The sequence below is a fragment of the Thermobia domestica genome, chromosome 6, assembly GCF_964235325.1.
Source record: "Thermobia domestica chromosome 6, izTheDome1.hap1.1, whole genome shotgun sequence".
Lineage (NCBI taxonomy): Eukaryota > Metazoa > Arthropoda > Insecta > Zygentoma > Lepismatidae > Thermobia > Thermobia domestica.
The window spans coordinates 203,595,486-203,623,169 of NC_137459.1; the positions used below are offsets into that span (position 1 = coordinate 203,595,486).

Consider the following 27,684-nt stretch of genomic DNA (forward strand, 5'->3'; position numbering starts at 1 on the left):
CGACAGGTATCAGAGCAGAAACGACAAATGCTATCAGGATGCAGTTTCTGGCAATCGATTCAGCGTCGCAAGAATAGGTTCTTTCGGCTCCGTTAACTTCTATTCAAATAGAACGCGGTTATATTAGCCATTTCCTGTTTCAACGCTTGTCACCACATAACAAAAACAATAACACATAGCAAGAAGTAAACTTCTTTCTTAAAACGGTTCATCGTCTCAAGGGAACATTAACATGACTATCCACAACATGCTACCAAAACCGGAAATGGTTGAAATTTACTATTACTTTTGGTTTCAACATTTATCATTTTAGAACGGAAACTAGTAGATGGCAGAAAGAGTTTTGTTTTTCTTCAAATGATTCAGGATCTCAAGACAACATATCATGACTATTCACAACACTCTATTGAAATCAGAATCGGTTCAAATTTACTACTGTTTCCCATATCAATATTGATTTCCGTAGTAAAAATGGTAAATGCTATCAAGATGTGGTTTCTTTTGCAATCGATTTAACGTCCGAAAAATAGATTCTGTCTTCTCAGTTAATCCTCTTTTTAAGCTGCAAATGATTCAGAATAGTCATTTCCGGTTTTAATGTTTATCGCGATAGAACAAAAACGGTAACAGATAGCGAGATATATTTTTGCAAATGATTCAGCGTCTCAAGGCGACATAACATGACAATCGACAACATCCTACCAAAACAAGGAATGATTCAAATTTACTATTATCTTCTAGTTTCAATATTGATTTGTATGGAGCAAAAACGGTAAGCGTTTTCGAGAAGTTTTTTTTTATTTTTATTTTTTTTCTTTTCTTTTCTTTTCTTTTTTTTTTGAAACATATTCATCTTGCCAAGAGTATGTTCCTTCTTTTCCGTCAAACATCTGTTCAAATCGCAAGTAGTTCAAATTAACAATCTCCGGTTTCAAAATTTATCACGATAGAACATAAATTGTAATAAATACCGACAGTTCTAGTAATCGATACAGTATCTCAAGTATATATATATAATCACAATCTGCAATACTCTATCGAAATCGCAAGTGGTTGAATTTATTAGTTATTCTGGTTTCAGATTTTCATAGAGCAAAAACTGTAAGAGATACCGAAAAGTTTTTTTTTCTTGTAATCTATTCAGCGTCCCAAGAAAGGATCTACCTCCTCCATTAACCCTCTATTCAAACCGGAAGTATTTGAGATAAACAATATTTGGTTTTAACTTTATCGTCATCGTCATAGAACAAAAACAGTAACAGACAGCGAGTAATGTCTTTCTGATCTGGATTCAGCGACCGAGGAACAGGCTCTATCTTTGATCTTATTACTCTATTACAACCAATACGATGCACTAGTTTAAGTTTGTGTGTTGAAACCTTAGTACCACACTGTGAAACGATACTCACTTATTATTATTATTATTATTATTATTATTATTATTATTATTATTATTATTATTATTATTATTATTATTATTATTATTATTATTATTATTATTATTTTATTCTACTATTATTATTTTCGTGGCTGATTTCGAGTTTAACATTCATTTCAAGCACCAACGTCATATGATGCGTACACCTACGGTTATAGTGACGTGCGAACCACATGAGCTTTCACTGGGACGAACTGAAAATATGAACTACTTCATCTCAGATATATGGGCCATCTTAGTATACTCAGAAACAATACAAGTTTATACCCTTTCTTAAATTCATATTGCAATGATTCAGTTTTTCTAAGAGTTCATTTTGAACCGCACTCTTAACAAGTATTGACGACGGCTAAAAAATTAAACAAATATGAGAGAACAAATTTGCAGGTGACAATAAATTAATTTAGCACATTCATTGTAAAACGTTTTGACTAATAAGTGAAGAAATATAGCTTCAAAATTAGACTTCAGAAAAATTAGGTTCAAAATTATACATTGTATTACTGACAAGGTCAAAGGGCATAGACATAATTTCGGAATGTTTCATACCTTTAAGTAGATATAATTAATCCCAATCGACATATTAAATGTAATTCAGAAATTTAACTCAAAAATATATTTGACTTGTGAATATTTAATTTTCAGTGTGAAATTTTTACTATGCAAGAAACATTAACTGATACTACTTTACTGTATTTACCGCAAAATATAAACATACATTTCACTGTAGATAAAATTAATAAAAAAAAAACTAAAATAAAATATAGATTATAATACCCTATCCATGTCTTAACAACAAATTGTGTACAATATCCAGTAAAACGACATCACGTGACACAGTCAATTAAAGGAAAAATATTTGGTGATTATGTGCGAAAGAAAGAAAAAAAAACATTACAATAAAGTGTATTAATTCTTAATTTTACGGCTCAATATATTGCAGTCATAAAATAATTGTAAGAAATTCAGATTTACCCTTGTTGATACAAGCTAACAGACACAGAAGGACTATGATTATAAAAGTATATGTTTAACGAAATTTGATTAAAGTAGAATGTGAATACTGTAAACATATAAAGGAGATATTTCAATTTTACGTCACACTATTATGCCGTGTAGGCTAAAGGATACAGTGATAATGACAAAGAATGAAATGCTGGAACGAGGAAATTATGAAGAAACGGGAGCATCCGACGAAACCAACATACACAGTGTTTACCTACCACAAAGGTCACTTGGCGCGAGCTATGGTTGGACGAGAGACCCCAAGCAGCAGAGGTGAACGATCTGCCACTAAGCCACCGGGGTCTCATTATACTTATAAACAAGATGGTTCATTTAATTTAAATTTATTTCAAATAATATCTAGAAATTGTTTCACAAATTGCACGATGTTTAAAAAAATACAAAATGTAGATCCATGTCCTAGTTATCACGGGTAACAACAACTTACCTTTTTCTCTCTTTTTTCCTTTCTTTTTCTTTTTTCTTTATTCCATTCATTTATTCTTTTTCTTACACAAGAAGACTGATGAAATAATTTAATCTATTTGTTCGAACTTTAAAATTAATTTTCTGCTCCGAAGCTATATGAGACAAAACCCTATTGTTTCATGTGAAATCCAAATCACATGCATTCATACCTACAGTTCCACGCGAAAACCCAGAACACTAACCACTTAGCCAATAAGCACTAAGCAATTCTATCCAAAAACAACATAATACAACATCCACAAGTCCTTGTATTAGATTTGTTAGGAGATTTACGATATTTTATTGTCAGGTCGGCCGTTCGTTACTTTTCACAATAAGTTCTGAACGGCCGAATTAATGAATGAAGTCAATTCCTTAATGAATAATGCCAATTTTAAAAGTAGTAAAACATTCTTTTCGAGAATCGAGACGAGAATTGTCGTGTCTCTCGTCTCATCTTGACTGTTATCTTGTATTCCAGGCGAGAATCTAGACGAAACGAGAAACTTTTAATCTTGTTAGCAACACTATTAAAAATAGCTATCTATAGCCCATATCCCAGACATACAAGCGATTTATTGAATTCTGTTTCTTGCAACATATAGCTAGGGCAATTATCTCGACCATATTCGTTAATGCAGTAATTATGCTAATATGTTAACCGATAACAGCGACTTTAACGGTTGCTACTTAGCCCATACAACAAACATGTATGCGAATTTTATAATTCTGTTTTGCAACAGATAGCAAGAGTGATTATCTCGACCATATTTTTTAATTGAGTCAATCCATTAGCGTATTGATTGATAACGGCGATTTTAACGGTGGATATCGATAGACCATATCATACGCACTTTAGCGAATTTTTGAATTCTGTTATTTTGCAACAAATAGCTAGAGTTATTATTTGAGTTGACCTCGTTAATGGAGTCAATCTGTTAACACTGTAACGGGTAAGAGTGACTAACGGTGTATATGCATATCCCATACATGGAAATATTCCGCGTGATCCTCTTTACTGTCTTTACCGGAGTTTATTGTTTTTAAGTTATGCCTCAGTGAATGTTTAGGTTAGGAAATGCAAGACATTTGTGTTTATCTGTAGTTTACCTTTTACATTTGGGTTCGTAAGTGATTTTTTTTTCACAAATAAAACTATAGAATATATATTAAGTTGCCGTATGAACGTTTCTGTAATTACATTAAGAGGAATAGGTTTATATACATGCTTATATATATCTGTGTGAAATTAATTTTATTCAAATGAAACTAACTTAAAAAAAAACTTGTATAAAGGACATAAGAGTCTTACTGTATTAATTGCTGACAAAATGAAACTCTATTGTTAAATACTGCAAATTCAAAATTGGGGCAAGTGATGACATATTCGTGTGCCTGCACCATACATTTCCACTCCCGTGTACTCAAATATATATAAGATTAATTATTATACAGTATTATAGTACCTCAGTTGAAGTATAGAGGTTAACACAAATTTGAATAATAAAGAAGTTGTAAACCCCCCTTACAAAAATAAAGATCAACGAAAAGCTAATTGCATGTTTACATCCGTATGAATAAGTTACACGTCAAAATAAATTAGTTTGAGTTAGAATTTTTATTTTTTTAAGTATATAAATTTTCTGAAACGCGAATCCAGTTTTCGCAAAATATATTAAGCGAAAAGAACAAGTAATATTACTGTTGCTGTATTAACAAGTATGTTTGCCTTTAAATAAAATAAGAAAATAACCTGGATTCAATATATTACTAGCAAACTACTAGAAGCAATTACACAGTGTACACATCATTAGCAAGTACGAAAAAATGAGAAACTACGTTTTCTTATTAAATAAATATTATATTCAATGATGCATACAACGAATTTCATTACGCAACATGCGATATATTTTGATATTTTGATTGTTGGGGGTTTTAAACATCTCTTTCCGTAATCAAGTTTACATGAGATATAGGTCTATAGTTTCACGTGTGCTGTCACTGGAGACCAAGGCCGGGCAACTACTCACTCGGATACTTCAAAGTTCTTAAAATATTTATTCATCAACAGGCTAAAGTCAAAACTATATTATATATATATATTTACTCTATAGAGTGAACTTATAGTTAACTTTGTAATTAATTTTAAAAACAAATGTTAATATCTAGAAAAGGGTATTAGTGACATTAAAATAACAATATTAAGCTAATGTAAACATTTTACAATATTATTAACATTTAACGAGCGAAAAATGTCATGAAATGATACACTTTTAAGTACTAATTAAGCATTCGTTTGGCCGATACTGGAAGATTGTAAAACATGTATACTTACATAAAGCGCGTACTAATTTCTGTGCAATTCCTTGAACCGCTTGCGATATCTCTCGTAGTTTTCAAGCCAGGGATCTTTAAAACGAAATGTTTCCCATTTTTGGAGCTAATAAGTTTGAAAGGAAGTGTTTTTTTCAGACATGTTTATTTTTTAAAAAGACAGACAACTTTTTTCTTTTACTTAATACAAGAAATCACCTCCCGGAGTTTGGTCACCAAATTCCTAAACATTATTATAGTCTTACTATAAATTAATGCACACATTACTAAAAACTTCAAAGTATATTCACGTATGACTGTACGAAATATGTCAAGATATTGATTCGTTTTAGCGCAATACAGGGGACTACTATGTTTCTTTCAGTCATATCTAGTATTTTATTAATATCAAACTGTGAGTATATTTGTTTTAAAGTTGTTACAAATTCATAAGTAAGAAACATTTTTAAATGTTCGCAAATATTTTATTACTCCTATAAAATCTTGAATAAAATATTACGCAATTTTCACTATCAATAATAGAAAAGTATATTGATAAATATACACCACCACTTAGAAGATTTTCTTGACATTCACTGTGTTTATTTCTTGTTAGATTTAAATAAAATGACCATGAACTGTATCAAAATTATGGAATTCATCCAAGATCTATGAAATAAGCTGTAAAGTAATTTCAAATTTCTTCTTACGGTACAGTAATACCGTTGTTTGTCTACGATTACATCACTAATGGTGATTTTCCGGAATATAACTTTTAGGAACTGAGAAGAAAATTGAAGTACTACATAACCACAAACACGCAATTATGAATTACATACTTTAGGATATTTGGCCACACTAGAGCATAATGCAGAGTCCAGAATGTATAAAAAGACAATACGCTGATACGTATTTAGGATTGTATACGCGAAGAAAAAAAAACTACATTAAAAGTTGTCTTCCAAAAAGTTCATGTTACCAGATGTATAGTATCTATTTTCAAATTCACGTTGTCAAAAGTTACATACATATTCATACACACACACACACACACACACACACACACACACACACACACACACATATATATATATATATATATATATATATATATATATATATATATATATATATATATATATATATATATATATATATATATATATATATATGTGTGTGTGTGTGTGTGTGTGTGTGTGTGTGTGCGTACTTATGTCAATTTGATTTTAGATTTTCCATGTTGCTATCCCGTTTCAGGATATAATTTCAACAACTGTGTGAATGTTAAATTTGATCGAAGGTGGCTAAAGCTGAGAAATATTATGGAAGGTACAGAAGAAAAATAGGACGTATTTTAATGGGTAGAAACTTAAAATTGAGCGCGACTCGTTATTTTCTTACAATTTGCTAACCAAGTCATAATCATAAATGAACACTAAAATCTTGAACTTGGAGTCACTTCATTTCACAAACACAACATGTTTCATCTTTTGAACTCTAAAACAAACAAGAGAAGTGACTGCTTCAAATTAGTAAGAAATAAGAATAAATTACTACACATGCGAAAGGAATGCATATGCACAAATACGATATAACACACTTTCTACACAACTTCATTTTTATATCTGTAATTGTATTTAGTCGTGTGTAGAGAGTGTATAATTATATATTTAATATAAAACGTCATTTCGAAAATACTTTCATCATTTTCGGCCATTAACTTTAGAACTATACTTCGAACGTTTAGTGACTTTTCACAAATATTTACATCTTGCTCCGATTTTATTGAAAACATATATACATAGAGAATGAATACTTTCTTATATTTATCAAATGCTTACATTACATGTTATGACATTACCGATATTTCAACGCCCTGTCAAATCTTAGTAGCGACAAAGTCATTAATATTAATATTATTAAGCATAAATGCTCGTATAAGAGAAACACACACACATAGGTATGTATGTAACTTGTGAGTGTATGTGTATGATTAGAGGGGACAAAATGATAGTAAATGACTGAAATAGTCTTATGAAATCAATGTTGCTATTTGAAAGAAATATTTCCTACTAATTATGCAGTGTTCACTTTACTGCTCAATAAAAGCAAGTAATTTACGAAATATATATTCCGCATTTATGCATTATACCTAAATATATTACGAAAAAAAGAGGCGATGTCTCTCGTGAATTACATTTTTCTTGCTGGTAACGATATTTTACGGTTCATCGTCCAACTGTCGCTTTTCAGAATACACTTCTCTATTGACACATTCATGAGGAAAACAGTCCTTTCGCTTGCCCGAATCTGTATTATGTATATTTGTGATTGCACGTTAAGTATAATTACGGACAGTAATCTTGGTCTTCATGGTGCATTTCAATGTTATTTCATTTCTCCATTTAGGTATCCACAAGTATGGGCAGCCCTGCCTCCCGGTTTGCCGGCTACTAATTGTGTTTACTGCACTTTGTATTTCTCCATTAGCTAGAAATCACCCTTTTTGTTACAGCTTAAATTTCTAATATCATGAAGAGAAAATGTCCAAAGTGTAGAAATTTACTTGACTGATTTCTCTGGCTTAACATGCGGACATATTTCAGAGCGCTTAGCAACTACCGTCTGAAAAGTTGACAAATTTCTCATTTTAGAAGAAATAAACCAGGTAGTGTCATTGTTCCTTCCTCTTTCGTAATATAGTGCAGTCCATTTTCGCTAATGCCTATGACTGCTGAATTTCACACATGAAAGTCCATTTTACGACGGCATATTGAATAAAGGCGTGCCATTCCGGGTCGTCACTGTATCCATCTCCTTCGAAATGGCAATAATACCGACCCTGATTTACGAGGTCCGGCGAAAACTGTCGATACTAGCGCCATCTGGCTCGGACCCGGCGTGCGCCGGACAGCCGTCATTTGTTACTTTCTCAAGTTGGGCCCAAACAAATCACACAGCTGACTGGCCCTAGGGAGGGCAATATTAAATAGAGTTCTCTTTTACATAACAGTTTCCTACTTTCTCGAATACAGCTTCTCAAACAAGAAAGGATGGAAGGAAAAGAGGGAAGAAAGAAAGCGACTGAAACCATGCAATGATTCAATCTGAAGGGAAGCATAGAACATCAATAAAACTTCATGTTTATTTATTCGCATTGTTTTAACTGAAAAAAAAGAAAAAGGGTACTCACGAAAAGTAGTTTATTGTATGGCATTAAGATAGATCTAATATTTCGGAATATCAAAGGAAAAGGGAATCACATTAGGATAACCAAATGAAAGAAATGACAAAACAGCAAATATATACGAAACCAGCAAAACAAACGCGAACCGGAGAATCCTCAGGTGGTTAAGACTCTCTCAGGATATTTGCAAAGCAATTCACGCTTCATGTTCTACCTCCTCTAATCATACAAAATTATATCTCGGTAACACTTCTGATTAACTCTGTTCAAAAACTAATCCACACGATTTATTTTTAATAAAGTTCATTAACATGTTGATATGATTGTAATAGGACAGAAGAAAATTGAGTTACATAAAAAAACACTTGAAAATAATAGTAGTAATAAAAACAAATATACATAGCCCTATGTACGCATCGTAACTAACGAGAACTATACTTTTGAACAAGTATACTACCGCACCGTCAGGGTGATATTTCTAGTCAATGGACGTTTTCGTTGCACATAGATATGGACGTTCGTAAAGTTTCTCCCAACCGGGGATTATTTTCTTTAGGGATGCCCAAGAGACGAGTAGAGAGAGGATTTTCCTGACAAAATTCGAGTCGAGACAGGGCTCTTCGAATAATGAAATATACATTTTTCAAGTCGAGACATCACTTTTTCAGTACATTTTCGAGACGAGACAGCCACAAATCTTGTCTCGTGCGCATCCCTAATTTTCTTTATTTCTTTTAAATATATATATATATATATATATATATATATATATATATATATATATATATATATATATATATATATATATATATATATATATATCGAAACAATTGGATAAGTAAGTAAAATTTTGTTTCCCATCAACTTAAAATTCAATAAATGCGGCACTTTAAAACTTTCTCCAATGTCTCATATAGCCTTGTTTCTGAAAGGGACGCTAAACTCAAATCTACTCAACTCAACTTAAAACTTCTTACAAGAAATGTTTCTTTCATTAAATAGGGAATTTCTATATTCAGGAGCTATCTTCACTCAAGTAACAAAACAACTTTTGGAATTCAGATGCACTGGCTGAAAATTCAATGATCTTATTAATTTATGAAATAAAAAAGAAGGTATAATAATATTTTCTGCTAAAATCTGGTAATGATTATAAAGAAAAAGTAAACTTGCTCAACGTTAATGGGACTAGTAACTTGCAGAATATGTTACTTAAAATACAAGTTACAACACAGCGCAAACTATTTTATTGTAATAAACTGTCGAAATGAAAGTAGAGATGTAACTAACAGGATTAACACAGTCTAAATAACGATTTCGAAAGCAACTGCAGAACATTATTTGGAGAAAAATTCAAAATACAAACGGGAAAGTAGGAAAAGTTTTACAGTGGGAAGCTACAATATGTACGCATCACAAAGGACGTTGCAAGGAAGTAGATGTCAAATGAAATGCCCAATTCCAAAACGTTTATTGTCCACTTTTTTTTTAAGAATGTGTTCTATTACTTATTGGTTATGATTTGTTAATACCTAATTTCAGCTAGTTTATACCATTTAAGGTGTTCATGTATGTTATTTACATATTAGAAAACTTATTTTGCTTATTTCCAGGAGTAAGAATTAAGATGGCATAAAGAAAAGAAAACTTAATTTTCCAAAGTGTTATAAAATGGACCTTTTTTTTTAAATTGGGCAACTCAAATAACGCACAGCACTTAGCTTCTACAGGATATAGCAAGCAATGCATATGAGATTCCGATAGGAAAAGACCTTCCGGTACGCCGAAAAAGAGATGAGAGGATAAGGTAAGATCTACGGGAATAACAACCCTGATTGGACTGGATGAGTTTGGAAAAGGATCAATTTTCTTTTTTTTTTTAAACCGGGTTTCTCAAGGTATACAATTACGGGCCGAGCCGAAAAAAAAAGTTAAGACAAATCATTGTCTAAACACGTAATGTGAACACTATTCCAATTCAGCAATTAGATAAATCTATTTCTTTGACACTGTTTATATTTAATATTGCTATTGCAATACATACAATGTGTTTTAGTCAATACAAGTAACAAAAATCATGTTGATAAATAATAAAGATAAAGCTGAATAACAATACTGATTGAATTGGGTTAGACAAACTTGATTCCAACGATAAGCTTTCATTTCTGCAGTAATTAAAATCTGGGTCTATAGGTTGAGAATTATTTTTTTAAAGTAAATTTCATCTTGAAATTTGATTTATGTATATCAATAATGTAAATATATTATGAAATAAGACTAGGAAAAGAACATTACCAGCCAAATGTGATCCAGGTGAAAATAAACGTTTTAGCATATTTTTTTAAAAAGTAAATCTTAAACAATGTAAAATATTAAGGTAATCGCCTGGCTTGCATTAACAATAATTAATGCGCAAATACTACATTGTTACCACTCTGCTGAGACTTGTAACAGAAAGTGACTCTCTCAATTTCAAGCCCTCGCTTTCGCAAATTTGTGACTTGAGTCCTGCTCCGAGATTGCATGAGGGTGTAAATAATAAGACATCAAATTCCTCATAAGGCTTTGTTACCTGATTACAAAACGTTACTTGGATTGTTTTCCCCATAAAGCAGGATATTCTAATATACCAGAGACAATATACAATATTAGCAACACGGATACAACTTTCAAATCTGTGTAGATTACTACTATAAACTTGTTAGATAATGTGGCACGAGATAATTTATCATCAATGTGGTTGTTTCATAATTAATACATGTGTGAATTATCGAATCCATCTCCCCCCTCCTTTTTCAGTCTTTTAATCACTTACACAATATTTTACAAATCATTCTTCATCTCTTCATCCTCGCCAGGAGTATATTATGGTAAATCAACTTATAGTTTGCGGTTACTAATATTTTCTTAATTTATTTTCATTGTTACGGTAAAGGAATGAAAGGTAAAGGAATGAATACAACCAAAAGCATTTTATTCACATTTGCTTCAGGCTACCTTGCAATCTAACCTGACACTGGCCGCGAAGCGGGCAAAAGTAATGCGCCCTGATTTCAATATTGACTTACTTCTCGAGTACGCACGGAGCGCCAATTGTGCGGGTCGAGGAGAAAGCTGAAACTAGCGCGCCGCCGCGTAACCTACAAACTTTCGGAATCTTTGAATTTGTTGTGAAGCATAAGGAAACATTTACTAGGACGCTCCAAAGCAACACAAACAATCAACTTCCTGGTTCTCGCGCTGTTCTTTGCCTCTCTTTCTTATCTAAGTAAAACAACCGGACGTGAGGAAAACAAGAAAGTAAGTTTGGCAAACACGGCGGTGGAAGGGAGGCAACGAAGTGGAAGGGCGTCGGAGGAAATACGGTGAGAGGAGTGTAGCGGGAGAGGGTGTCGGTTGTGATGGAGTGTGACACACACACACACACACACACAGCAAAAAAGTTCGGCAATAACAGGATTAATATGCATTCAGCACACGGAGACAGAAATGCTACGTACCTGCCAAGTTTGACGTGGAATGTTGTCAGCCCGGTCCTGAAAGTGCGTGCCTCTTCCCGCTCACCGCCAATACAACAATGCAATATTTAGCCATATATTCCCCACTCATTGGGATACAGTATCACATTTTCAACTTGTGACCATTGATTATTTCTTTCCGACCGAGAGAAGCGTTGCGCAAAAAGGGCACAAGGGGAGCTGAACGACCGGCGCCGGGACTCCTGCGCCGCTTGGGTCCTTCTTCCGCGGCACTCACGAAGCAACCACTTTATTTCCGACCAATGAGAACTCGCCATGATTGACAGACAATCTCGATGCCGACCAATAGCATTTTCCTCGTTGTGGTGAGAACGTTTAGCTAATGTTTACACTGTAAATATTTTCTAAAATGAATCGGATAATGCAGCCATCGCAGAGAAGAGCGCCTATATTAAGGAGTTTAGGTCGTCTTTTCTCCTGGCGGAATGAGCTAACGAGGTCCTTACTTGGGGAAAAATTAGGACAGGTGAGGTGTTACATAGATAGAACAGTAACAAAAGACACAAAACTTTTTGTTTCTTAACCCTCGCTCCCCTCATTCGTATTGTCCCAACATTTGAATTTGGCAGCAGAGGTGGAACTCTCATTTCCGGCATCTGGCCACTGATTTCACCCCTCACCCTGGAATTCTCAACCCACGGATCTTCACCAAAAGAAGCTGTTCAATGAAACGATGGCAACAGCTTATAGATCCGGGAGATTACCATGAAGTCTTCTATTTTTCCTGACTCTCAGCAGTTTTACACAGAGTCGGGAGATAGTGCAGCAATAAATATTGACTGACGCAAATGGACACAGATCTTATTGATCACCGAAGAAGAAGACTTCTTGAAGGGAGGAGAAAGGGGCGTTAGAGACTGAAAACGAATGACAATGTGGGTTGAGAAACGAGAAGGACCAGACTGCGTTTGAAAACGTCAGAAATTTCTGGGAGTTTTTTTTCTAGTGTTTACCGTAGCGTTTTAACTCAGTCCACTTCTTTATGCCATATTCATGTTTCTAAGACTTTTCCCATAAAACACTTGGTTCAAGCAGGGTTATTTTACTGTGTTCTTTTTCAATGGTTTCATGTATGAAAATGACAGAACAAGGGGACTTGGAAAGAAGGCAACGAAGCGAAAAGCCCCCTTCCTTGTGACATCTTTGATACCTACTACTGGACATTGTTTAACACGTGTGTAACTTGGATAACGCCTAGAGTAGAGAACGTAGGTGGCGAAAAAGAGGAGCGCGAACAGTGAGCAGTATCGTAAATTTTAATACATACATACATACATACATACATACACACACACACACACACACACATATATATATATATATATATATATATATATATATATATATATATATATATATATATATATATATATATATATATATATATATATTGCTTTGAATTTGGAGACATCTAAGGTAGTAAGAACACATCTCCCCACATGCCAAGTATACCAATACAATGTTTCGAACTCCCGAAGCTCAAAACCAATTTTAACAATTGATATACCATATTACAAATAATAAGAAGGTACCATAAAATGGCCACAAACTTGAGTAACTTAACACCTGTCTTTCAAGTTCGTTAAAAGCTAAGGTATATATAAAAAATAGTAAGCTTCCCTTTACAACCTCTTCGACACTGATAAATATTTAATTACCCTTGTAGAGAGCAACAAGATTTTCTAAGGATTTAGAGCCAGAATAGGAAACTTTTCTTTATCCCTTGTTCACTCACAGAAAGTATGGACAGAAACAGAATACTAGATTGTCTAAATACGTGCCTAGCTTGAAACTTAGTATAAAGAACGCGAGTTAACTTTGAACGCTCTGTTAAGGACCGTTCCAGAACGTAGAAATCTAAGCTTCGTTAGTAAGAAAAAGAGGAAGTGCAAATTGCTTTGTATCCAGTTGTACTAAAGGAGAGAGGACAAAAGCGTAAAGAAATTTAAAAGAAGAAAAAAACCTGGTACGAAGGGTACTACTGAAAGTTTCAATTGTAAAATGTGAAAGCGAACTATTATTTTGTTAGAAATTATGAGTTCATTTTGTTGAATAACATGAAAGAGCTTATTCGCACAACAAACTTTTATAAAAGCTGTCCATACTTTATGCTGGACAGTGTGCAATTTTCAATTTGTAGGAAAGAACAAAAGGAACAATATTTCCAGAGAGGAACATCTCAAAGCTGATAACTTAAATTCTCGGTACGAACAACTTTTGCCACTCTCTTCACCTGTTTCGTTAGATTTCAAATATGAATACCATGTTGCAAAATTAAATACGTTGAATAAATCTACAGAAATACATGTACATACCATTTGAGTACTTAAAGAAATCTGTACTTAGCACTAACATTGCTTTAAAAGTAAATTATAACAATCGTAAAACTAGCAAAATCATAGGGCCTATAAGAAAATACTGAATATCATAGATGCAGAAATTAGAGCCCGTTTTTCTCTTCTAAATGACTGCCTAATGAGTACAGCCCGGATTTGTATGTTTATAGTAAGATGCAGAAACGCATGGAAAATATTTTCTTCTTTCCGACGAATTTGCAAGGATTTGTTTAAGATGCATGTGCTGGTGCACATAAGTGCATATTTTGAGTGAATTTCGATGTGCATGCATATTTTGTAAATTTTGCAGGATACTGCATATTTTCAATTTTTATTGCTGCATACTAGCATATTTGAGAGTTTATCACAAGAAAGTAGGTTATATTTAAAGTGAAATGACTCACTTTGTAAATGCAAATGTGGAATAAAATGTATAGAATAATATAAGACAGTGTTGTATCTTATCCTAAATTAGTCTACTGACTTTTCTTGCACACGGTCTTTATTGAGTAGCAGAAACAATCAGATCCTAATATCTAGCAGTAGACGCGCTTGTATCAAATGTAAAGAAAGTATTTGTGAAAGATCCATCGCGCCTACGAAGTTGTGAAAAATTTTCCAGTACCTTCTCAACCACTGGAGCTCGTGGCTAAAAGCTGTGCCGTATTATGCAGATAATTTAAATCAAGTGAAGACAGTTGTAGATACAATAAGCCCGATGATGCAGCCGATATTTATGTGTCTCAAAAATGATTCTCTACAAGCGACGTTGAGAACAAAATTAAATACATACACAACCACTTCTCGAGAATACCTGAAATTATCAGACAGTTGGAATCCCGTAAGAATGCTTTGCAGCATTCACTCTCTTTGTTGGGTGAATTATCACAGATTTTGTCCAGTGAAACAACTTGTGATCTTGCGAAAATACGTCAGATAAACTTTGCAAAGTAGCAGGCAAAAATCCCGGGTACAAAACAATCTGTGCCATTGCAAATGCACTTAATGGTGAAAACATGGAATTGGAAGAGAAAGTAACACAAGAAGACATTTGGTGTTTTTCATATTATGTACCAGTGACTTCTGCTGATGTAGGAAGAAACTTTTCGACCTACAAAACGTTTCTTACTGATAAACGCAGACGGTTGACAGAATAAAAACTAAGGAAAATGTTGATAGTTCATTGCAACAGAGATCATTAAGATAAGATATTTTTGTAAGAAACTGACATTTTATTTTCTTAGTGTATATTTCAGTGCAAATGTTATTTTTTAAATGCATATTTTTGATATTTTTTGTGCATTTTTGCATGCATATTTTGAAGTTTGTTTGTGCATGGTAACCCGGACTCTACTAATGAGCATACTAGCATATTCTATAATAGCCACAGTTGCTTATGACTGTAAGGGAAAATAATTTATGGATCTACTTTCAGTAGTAGCTTTTTTCCTGTATATCTCGCTTAATTTCAAGTCAGGTATGCGAACTATTATTACGGTAAATCAAGTTGTTTCACAACACATTTCTTCCTGAGCTGTCTTCTCTAAACTACTTGCGCTGGATCAACCAAACTTAATGGTCATAGTTTCGATAATTCTGGAGCAAAGATAATCATTATGATAGGACATGTACTTAAGGAACGTCGTCAAAAGGTATCTCATGCACTTAACATTAATAAACAGAAAATATTTCCTTTCCTTCGTGATCGAACTAGTCCGAGATGGTTTAAGGTACAGTGAGCAAATTATGGACAACAATAGTGCTTATAATACATAGTTCTAGAGCGAAATGGTCATGCTCAATTATGTCTTGAGGAATGGTGGCTCCAAAAAATGTCTCACATATATATTTTTCATTAGCAAGTTGAATCCACTTGCAAGTCCTTCGTGACAGAATTAGCCCAAGACGATTTGAGGTATTTACATTAAGTACAGGATGCGGCACGTAAAACCGGCCCGTAAAGTGAACACACCTATCCGGTACGGTTTTAACTTCAGTCCCCTTAAAACACGTCGGCAACTTCTCTCACTCGCATGAACCTGTTGACTCAATCTCCTGGTTGGCTTTCGAGAACTTCTTGTCATTATCTCCTCCACCTGCATCTTTAATTCAGATGTGCAGACAGATGGTCGTCTGTTCCTGGGGGCATTTTGAACCGATCCTGTACGCCGCCACTTTTCAATCAATTCCTGAATGGTGCTTTTTGCTGGCACAGAACGTCCTGGAAATTTCTCCCGAAACAAATTCTTTGTTTTCACAAAAAGATCCAGTGAGAATGAACCCTTCAACAATGGCAACACACTCGCGTATCGAATACGACATTATCACACACTGACACTCACCCGGCTTAACACAACGAGGCCTTTTTCTTAACTGGTTTCGACAAGTTTCACTGGCTGCGGCTGCACGTGACTGCTGCAGGTCACGTAAGTCGATCCGACCTAGACACGCCATCTCTTGGTAGGAAGGTAGATTATTTAAGTGTTGCCAAAAACACAATATACCAGAATATTACGACGGGCCGGTTTTACGTGCCGCACCCTGTACTATGATCAGTTTCTAATAGTGTCTAAACGCACTATGGCTACAAATGAAACATTCCCATTTTACATGGCAACTCTACTGGAGCAAAGGTTTGTACCATCAGTCAGAAGCTATAGATAAGGATCAAGATTTTCTCGTAATTGTGATAGAAACGGGAAAAAATATGATTTTTTTTTAAAAAAGACATCTCAAATGACAAAAATACAAAATCGAAGATTTAGCACTGACTGACTGTTGCTGTTATGTTTTGACAAAAATTAAATTAAAACGAATATTCCTCTGTGGTTGCGTGCATCTGAAGTGTTGCAACTACATGTATTCTCAAATATTTTCAAGTTGTGTACATGCGTGCTAACAAAAATTATGTTCAAGAAATTCCAACGAGAGTTGCGAACTATAATTTCTTTATGATAAGAAAACAAAATGAAAAGGCTTCTGAATCCAATTGTTTTGAAGGTAATTTGTTAAGCGTCAACAGTTGTCCATTTTCAATGCACCAGGATTTAAACAAAGAAATAGTATTCAAGTATACCTCCTTCAAATTTTATTTTATTTCATTTTATTTACACTTTTTCTCTCTAGTTATTCTCCGGCCCTCGTAAATAGCTCCATATGAATTCAAGACAATGCAATTTTTGAAGTCGTAAAAATATGAAGACTCTCTGCTCTGTTTGGCTTGCAGTTTCCTCATGTCTATATCATACGTGCCATTGACACGGGAGATCCCGGTTCCGTCCTCGTGGAAGCTCATGAAGCAGGGGCGTCATTTAGGTGGGGGGTAGAAGGGGCAATTGCCCCCCCAAGAGTTTGAGGAATACATATACTTTAATAGATTGCTTACTAATATACTAGTACAAAACTTGAAAGTCTTACGTCAGTGGTGCTCTTGTCCCCCCCCAAGCGAAGTCTGAAATGACGCCCCTGTTATGAGGTTCGGGCCCTAGGTAAGCTGTACACGTCTCATATAGTCTTGGTGTTGAAAGGGACGTTAAAGTCCAACAAATCACCTATATCTGGCTTGCTCTACAAATTATAAACCGGTAAAATAAAATCGTGTATAAAGAAATCAGTGTAAAGAGTTGATAAAATATCATTTTAATTTTCATCTTCTTCGCTATGCGTGAAGTCCAGCATAATTGAAATATTTTCGGAATTTTTTTCTAAAAGATGCGACAGGTGACATGACATGGGAAAAGTACCCCACAGTCCTTAACTCGTTAGTGCATTAACCCTTTCTGCTCGGGTGATTCAATTAGTATCGCTAACTTATTTGGGTATGAATGGACACAGTACGCGGCGAATGATTCTGATTGGCATGATACAATATAGTTCCGTTCTTCGCCAATAGATTACATCTAGACTATTTGATCTCATATATATGTTGTTTTCTTCGACCTAAGGACAAAATAATTTGAAACAAACGAAAATAACACATTTGTATAAATGTCAAGTTAGAAAGGGCTGGTAATGGTAACCGCCAAAAATATCTGGAGCATGTCCCAGTCGTGAAGGTACCTATTAGCATTTTAATCTGAAGCGATTTGTTACTTTAATTTTTTTTCTGAGTCTCTTGATGAATTAATCGCTTACATTAGCTTTACCTACTGCTTCACCTTTCTTCTCCTCATACTGGACTTTTCTTCTGATTATTTTCTGAGCCACATACTTCAAACTAAACTAGCCAAGGGTGTATGATGCTACAAATTTTTCACAGTAGTCGTCCCCACCTTGATGGCTTCTAAACGCGTCGTTTCACCTACTCCATATCTCATCATCATTGATCACATCATACACGGTCTCAGCCCACCAGGTGGTCTTCACAATAGCCGACTCCGATATAAACTACGGCAAATCCATGCCAGGACGACACAACTTAATAAGTCTCGTCACTGTCTTTTTTTTTTACACTAAGGTAGAAAAACGTAAAGAGCAGTCAAAAGAGACAACTTTGTTATATGGCTCAGTGGCTTCCAGCATATTACAATAGCTATGCTAATCGCTTGAAGCATTCACTGCCTACGAAGAAACAGCATATTACGTCAGGTGCAGACCATAGCACTGTGAACATGAAAACTGATTCATCTGCAGTTTCTGTTTTACCCCATTCTTCATCTCAAACAACTTACCCATTTCTGTTAATTAATTCGATACGAGGTTTTCGAACGAGAAACAGGTCGTTCTCCAACTGTGCAAATATCTTTCTCGTATTTTACTCAACACTAGGAATGGATTCATTTTCAATATGGAAAATGCGAATTTGCTTAGCACTATTAAGAGTAAGGTGCATATCGATACTTTTGGTAAATATGATCAAATTACCAGCCTCAGTGCGTCTAAACCAAAGCAAATGCCACCACTAACACACTCAACCTTTCTTTATATGGTGATTTGAGATGTTGATCTTATCCATAGTGATAAGGAGATTCATCAGGAACTTGTCTACGAAGGACACACTCTCCAGAAGGTTATATGAATTCGTAACGCTGCTTATCCCTCACGTATATTGCTCGACTACTAACTCCGTGCTAAACCACAGTAGATAGTCTCCTGACTCATGAGGCATACATCTACAACAAACGTACAAAATCGAATCTTCACGTTCCTCATCACTTCTACCGCTTCGATGTAAAAGAAAAGTCATAACCTACACACAACGGCAACGCGACCTATCACATCATCTGCAGCTACTACTCTGGTGAACATCCCACCCGTAATATCCGACTCTACAATGACCAACACATTGTTCTGCTTGTCACGAACAATATCCGACATATAGCCAGCTATATATGCAACGGTAAACATGCTCCTATAGAAGATTGCTCTGGGTACGATGTACCATTACGCATTCCATATCTATTTCCCTGACGTTCCTCAGTCACTCGACTCTCCTACAACAGTGCGCAACCTGCTTATTTTTCTCCGCTTACTCTTCAAAATGAGCATCCATTTCATCGTTTGCATGTCCTACAACAAATCATTCACGCAGAAAAGGAAAATTTCCATGATACATTTCATACCATTTATTCTTGTCAAAATAACTATCACCAAATATCACAATTGGAAACCATCGTCTAATTTTGTCAAATTTATCATGGATTTAGTGTCTCTTTTCCTCAATATTACATCTCTTCGGCAAAGCAAAGCTTTATTTCAAACGTTGTTACTTGAAGAGCAACTGTGTTCACTCTTAACGATATCTTCCTTACTTCGCCCTATCCAAACAGGTCTAGACAAAGACTATACTTTTGCCAATTTTCTCCAAGACATCTTCACATCACTCAGTTCGGTATATAACTATAGGTTTCAGCAGTCACACTCAGTTCACCTTTCCCTTCATTACAATTTGGTGACAGTGCACCAACTACAGTTCAAGACATCACTACACTTGTTCGCAATAAACACAATAGTGCACTGGGATTCGATTAAATGGCCTATCACCATATAAAAGAAGGATCGCTCATGTTGCTTACTTTGTTAGCCAGCATCTTTACTTTCGTTCTCCAATAGGTCTTTATACTATCGCCTGGAAAACTTCGAAGATATAGTTTCCAAACCCGCAAAAAAAAAAAAAAAAAAAAAAAAAACGCAAATATATATTTTTACCATCCAATCCAATTAACATCCTCGTTTAGTAGAATCTTAGAACATATTCTGCACGTATAGATTGAAAGTCGCCAGCTTCTTGAAATTTATCACGCAGAATATTCGCCAATATTATTCCACCAACGATCAACTACCTTGCTTATCTACGTACCATAGTTACACAAACTATAATTCTGTTAAACTATCAAATCTTGTATTGTTTGATCTTAAAGTGTTTGACAAGGTATGACACGTGGCACTTATGTATAAATTAATCCAACTCTGATTTCCTGTAACACATATACGATGAAGCTACAACTTCTTAGTCGGACATTTCTCATATTTTTTTATAAACATCTCTCTCTCCCATCCATCTTTGGAGTGCCTCAAGGTTCAGCTGTATCACCATTGCTTTATCTTATCTACGTTGGAGATATATCTTCACTCACCTCTTGTAATACGTCAATAACACTGCCTTCCTTGCCTTAGGACCCATTACTCAATCTATAAATGCAGCTCCCCAGACAACAATTAACTACTACCTTCGGAGGTGTAATAAATGCCAACTAACGTTCAATGGCATGAAGACTTAGGACATTGTTTCCATTCCTCCGAAGAAAATATCAAGAGCTCGTCCGAATACTAATCGCCTCACACTTCACCTCAACCACACAGCCATCCAGGTAAACTCAACTGTAACCTACTTGGATATTACATTTAGGAAACATTTCACTTGGTAGGAGGCACGGTGATTCAGTGATAGAGAACTAACCTCTGGTGTGTAGGATCGCTGATTCGATCCCCAATCAAGTAAGTTTGTGGTGGACAACATCAAGTCTGTGTATTTTCCCGGGGTACTTACGTTTCCTCCCACACTCCATTCCACCAATTCTTCCATCATCACTCACTTGCCCTAATCATCCGTCTCTCGTAGCTAAAGGTCATTTAAACCAAAAGATTTCATGTAATTTACATTTCACTTGGAAACAGCATTTTCAGTCACCAGTATGGGCAACAATATACAGAACTTATTACAACGACATACTGGAGCATCCTGTAGACAGAAACCACACATAGTTCTAAATATATACAAAGCTTCCTTACGCCATACGCGGATTTACGGTTATATTGCATAGATTGTGGCTACATATCCATTGCATGAAAAGCTCTCACGTTAGTGTTAGTCAGACATCTTTTTCACATTGCATTTCGCGTCGAATTGCCTAGCCCAACAACCGATTTTTACAACTGAATTTAATCTCCTTCACTTCACTAGTGTTGTAATGTGATAGTGCACATTGCTTCATTCTCCGTGCTCAACAAATATAATTTCTACGTATATGATATAGTTAGCATATCTCTGTATATTCATTCTCTCTCTTACATATTAACATTGTTACGATTTCATACGAAATATGGTTATTGACACCATATTATTATTATCCCTGCCACCTGTTAAGTACCGCAAAGGCCCTTAAGACTGGAAATTACTGGAAGACTGTAGTAACTTCTCTGATACTCTCCCTTTATCCCTCACATTCTCTGTCCGTACACTACCCTTCCCTGACTAGTCATCGTGGCTTAAAAAAAAAAAAAAAGGAAAAAAAAGTAGCGTTAAATAATATTGGGTCACTGTGCTGGCACACTTCATGTAGAGAAATAACTGCTATTAAACATACCTAGGTATTTGTCATAATACGATATATGACTGGAAGGGTTTTCTGTTTAAAAGAGGATTTACGCCAGCGTCTTCCACCTGCTTCAAGCAACATGTAAATTGAAACACAAATATAAACACCATAGACAACATCTGCATGTTACTTGAGAGCCTCAGGAACGACTTGTAGTAAATAAATAAATAAACAAGCAGAACAAGCTTTGATGAATTTGCGACAACGAAAATTCGTTATGGCTTGAAATTTGCCTATAATTCTTGCCTAACGCTAGCTATGATTTTGATACCAATAACAATTTTGCTTCCCAAAGGTGTTCTATGAAAGGGCATAGAACATTAATGGCTTACTAAGCACTACAATGATCACAACCATTTGCGCGGTGATAGTGGTTACAAGGTATTTAGTTTTGAAAGGTGAATGTTATGGATGGTCATGTTCTGGAATAATAGTCGAGGAAAATTCCCCATGTATTTCACATCAGCTTAGCTTAGCGTCCCAGTCAGCAGCGAGGCTATACGAGACATAGACTTACAGCTTACCGTCGGATCCGAAATACATGAGCTCCCGCCGAGGATAGAACCCGAGTCTCCCACGCCCAAGGTGCATACATTATTCACATAGTTATGAGGGAGATCTGTCTTCCTTAGTTACTCCAAGTTAGTAGGGTTGTGTTGTCTTCCGATTTACTATTTTAAAAATATAATTCAATGTTAATAACCACAGTGGAATCTTTTACTGCATCTTTCGCGGTGAAATACTGTGGAATTTTATTACGCACTTTTAGTGGAGTTTCCAAAGCTCAACTGGTAAGAAATGCTTTCCAACTGTAAACTGGATTTTGAACATTCCGAAAACAGATTTAGGTATCACTTCCGAAGGTGTAACATATTCCACAGCTGTAGCTGACAATGGGCATAAATGATAAAGTTATGGCCCGTTGAAGGTTTTAAGAATGTGAACCCACACAAAGTTATAATTTTAAGATTAGTTCAAACGTATTTACGCAATCTATAAGAAATTTTGGTAACATTATATTTTTATTTTCAAGGGCAGTACGTCATGTTGTAGCAAAGTTATTTGAAAAAAAAAATGATTGCTAAAGCTTTGATCCGTATATTGGAAAAGATTGGAAAACATATTCTTATTTCTGGCGAAAAGTAAGAAAACAATTGTTTCTGACGAAAGTAGTTCTAAAGAAAACCAACGTAAACTCAACTACAAAAATATGTGCACTGGTTGAAAAATGTATATAAATGTAGTTTTCAACGGATTTAACAATATAAATGTATTTTTCAACAGAAGAGTTTCCAAAGTAATACAACATACTTGTCACACATCAAAATATTTCAAGCTCATAAACAAAAGAATATCACTGTGGGTGACGTCAAGTCACTATTATCAAGTCGTCGGAAAAGTAGAAATTGGTGGAAATTTTCCAAATCCCAGGGTATATGATTCGCATCGGATCACGGATAACATTACTTAACATACGGCAGTAGAAGCTATTAAGTGGATAAAATGTGATGGAATTCTTGTAATCAGACGTAATGTATTGCGCCGTAAAAATGAGTAAGCTTTCCAACAAACTCGATACATTTTGCGATTTTATTTCGGTAAAGGTGGAAATTTGTGTTGTTTATGGACAAGATACGTTATCAGAAGCAACAACAACAGAAAGAGGATATAGTCGCTTTCGTTTTGGTAGTTTTGATGTTCAAGATGCTCTCGCAGTGGGCGACTAATTATAGCAAAAGTGGATAATATTTTAGTAAATATAGAGGATGATCAGTAAGAAAGCAGTCATCACATCGCCATCATCCCAAACATCCATAACTAAACATTAAACTACAGTTTTAGCAGAACGTTGGCTACAAAAATATATCAAATAAAATAAAAAAAAGTTCGACATTTAAAGAACTCGAACCATTTCTGACCTGGTTGATCGTGAGTGATGTAAAGTGCACTGTGAAAACCTACGACAACATTTGTAAAGCAGATCATGGTCGAAGTAAGAGGTAACTTCACAGTCTACGGTAAGGAATGTTAAGCTGTGTATTTGGTGGGTTTGAAAGGACATTGTGGACGACGAGCTCCTGCAACCAGACACAACGATAGACTCGTATCTGAACCGACCGAATACTTTTTAGACAACCTAATATAAAGTCGCTTTTCCAGTTCACGGCGTGGTTAAGTTGTGCCGGTGGAAATACCCGAGTGGTATCAGGAGCTAGGCTTCGGATCATGGTACGCATCATTTAGAGGTTTGAGTTCCTCTAAAGAATATGGTCTTCGTTCGATGTTTGTGTTTATTTCCTGTCGCTAAGGGTACACAAAAAATCAGTAAAGGCGTGGTAATTAAGTAAATACAGTTACTGAGAAACATTCAGTTAATCAGTTAATTGTTTTTATGTAGTTAACGTTCCGAATTTTCATGTGACAGATCAAAGTTCGTATTTTACCCACTTCTTTCTTCTAAAACGTTTGGTTTTGCCATTCAAGAGAAATATCGTTGGGGAACAGTAGAAATCTTCATTCTCATGTGAAATATCTTTAAATACCAACATCAGATTAATAATGTCGATGTACTGGTTTTGCTGCCTTTTTATATAAGCAATGGTATTGGAAGAACATGGTACTCCCAATATCCGCGTTATTTCGTTCAATTACCTAGTTCTTTAACGCCACCAGGGCGTTATTTCTCATACCAGCTCTGTATCAAACCGGCAACACCAGGCCTGTGGTAACTGCAATACCGGGCCCTTTGTGTTAAAATAATACGGTAAATGAAAGTCAGCGACGACTACTATCACGTGTCAAACTTGAGTTGTATCAACATCAATCTTTACTGAGTACTTTCATCAGAAACCATATTTATTCTTTCTCGCATATTTTGCCATCTACCAGGTAACCAAGAAAGTTCGTGTGTATTTAGAGAGCAGTTACTTTTGTCGCATTAGTGTGGTCAAATTGATTCTGATGACGTCATATGTTTACATTCCTTTCAAATCTTATTCATTAGAGAGTTCTTCAGTGCATTGCACGTTTCGCTATCGGTTTTGTAGGAAGCGGAATATTAGAAAGACTATATCGCTGGAAAGTGAGATTTTGAGGCCTATTTTGCTTTACGAGTACAAAGTAGAAAACTTTAGAAGAATATGCTCCATGTTTGGGGAGACGTCAGTAAGTGAACGGTCTGCTCAAATGTGGTTTAGCCGCTTTGTTTCCGGAGACGAGAGCTTTGAACACAAGCCTTGTGTTGGTTGTCCATCCATCCTCGACAAAGTCTAGCTGGAGGAGGAAATCAAGCAGAATCTTCATCAAACCTGTCAGGAGCTTGCACACAGGTTCGGAGTACCTGACGAAACCATTCGATCATATCTTTATAACTTGTGGATGACTTGGAAGCAAAACAAGTGGGCTCCTCATGACCTATCCGAAGGAAACAAGCTCCAACGCTTGAACATCTTCTTGTCGTTGCTGTCGCGCCATAAAGCCTCGTTCCTGGACCAAATCTTGATATGTGACGAAAAATGGATCATGTGTGATAACCATGAAAGAGGAACCATCATTGATCAACTTCTGGTTTGGTCTCGTTGGCCGATGAACCAGACATTCGCCGAAAGCTCCTCCTCCACGATCTTGCCAAACCTCATACAACAAAAGTGACCAAGAAGTGATAAAATCACTGGCTGGCAAGTTCTCTCACCTACTCTATTGCCCAGACATTGCCCCATCGGACTATTACCTGTTTTTGGCCATGGATTACCACCTATGGGAACATCCGTTCCGAAAACGCGACTGTCACAGAGACTGTACCATAATTTTTGGACTCTAGGAAAAAAAGATTTTTTTTTTTTTCAAAACGGGTGTGTCTCGTTGGGAACTTATCACTGAAGCCAGTGATGATTATTTCGAAGAATAGAATGAGTGTTTACGATTTGTGTGGGCCATGTTTGATGAGTGACGAAAACAGCACGAACTTTGTTGGTTACCTTATATAAATCAAAGCTGTAGCAACCAATATCCTCAAATAAGTCTTACAGTTTGCTACATTGCTACGTATTAGATATACATTTTATTCATCATTACTCAGTCATCTGATGTACATAATAACATGGCACATTGACATTTGAAAATATAAAAAGTACATACCAAGTACTTTACAACACTGTTTTATTACAGTACAGTGTATGCTTCCCGAGCATGTATAATATTACCGAAATTTCTTACATATTGCTTAAACACGTTCGAAACTACTTTAATTTATCTTAAAATCTTACCATTGTCTGGGTTCACATTCTCGAAATTTTTAATGGCGCATACTTCATTATTTATGCCATTTTCACAGGGGCGTAACTAGGCTTGGGGGAACCGGGACAGTGCTCCGGCGCCTACGGGTTTTCCGTCGTGAACTAAGGGAAAACGTAATGCAAAGTTGAGTCCGTCAGAAAAGGTATTTGAAAAAACGAGTGAATAAATAAATAAAACAGTAATAGTGTTATTACGTGTAAGGATTGAGATATCCCTATTCCCATTCTATAAACCTGATGTCGGCGTCTTTTGGATCAAGTAATTTTAAAATATGATGCTCATATCTCGAAATACCTTAAGGTTAAATACGTAAGATTTGAAATTTTGATTTTTCATTTAAAATAATTGAAGACGTATTTAAACGTTTGTTCTTATATTTTCCCTCCAAGAGATAAATAAAACATGAGAAGAAAGAGAATGGGAGATACGATTGTTGTAATAAGACCATATTTCGAAGTCCCTTGCGATTAGAGACATGAAAATTGATATTTAGGGTTTTAATACAAAATAATTAAAGACGTGTTTCAACGTTTTCTGATGTTTCCCTTAGAAGGGAAGAAAAAGGCGAGAATAGAAAGGAAGAACTTGCAATTATTATAACATGGTCATATCTTGAAATACCTTAAGACTAGAGACATGTTAAGGACATGAAACTTGGCATATTAATCTCCTATTGGAATCAAGTGGGCATATGCCATATCATATACGGAAATTCCGCGTTTAACACGAGAAGGGGTGCAATTTCTACTTTCTTCGCAGTATATAAAAATAACTTCGAGGATGTCAGTCTCATTACCAGGGGAAGACGGATGAAAAAATTTAAATGAGTTTTTGAACACAGTTAGCACTTGAACCGACATGGTATTCTATCATTCATCTTTGGTTGAAAAATGAATTCTAAGGTACCAAGTGGTCTTAATTTTTTGCAAAGAATAATTCCATAAACATATTCTTGCCGTGCAAAGAACGGAAGGCTAAACTATGAGCCTAGCAAATGCAGGGGTCTGTGGGCAAAATAGGCAGCTAGGCGAAGGCTAGTTTAAGAATAATCGAAGTAGTAGTCAAAAGAAGAAAACATTTCAGTGAAGTTCTAATTGTTATATCATCATGAAACAGTTGCATTTTTTTCTTTTCGAACATATTTTAAATCAGTTCCCAGTTCCGTAGGGAACTTATAATGAGAATGTGACGCTATTAACATTTAAAAACACTCGTACTTTCTGTACGTTATTGTTATTTATATGTCTAAGAAAAGGTAATTATATTATCTACATTTTAATGACTC

General features: G+C 35.3%; 1 protein-coding gene across 24 annotated transcripts in view; it reads right to left on the minus strand.

The window, feature by feature from the left end:
* FoxP (forkhead box transcription factor P) overlaps positions 1-27,684 on the minus strand; it is a 1,320,908-nt gene that overhangs the window by 327,406 nt on the left and 965,818 nt on the right. The window contains exon 1 of one of the 24 annotated variants that reach the window (XM_081762622.1): positions 11,912-12,069. The exons of the other annotated variants lie outside the window; for them this stretch is intronic. The gene's annotated coding sequence lies outside the window, so the exon portion shown is untranslated. Of the gene's footprint in view, positions 1-11,911; positions 12,070-27,684 lie in introns of those variants that run through there. 24 annotated transcript variants of the gene reach the window in all.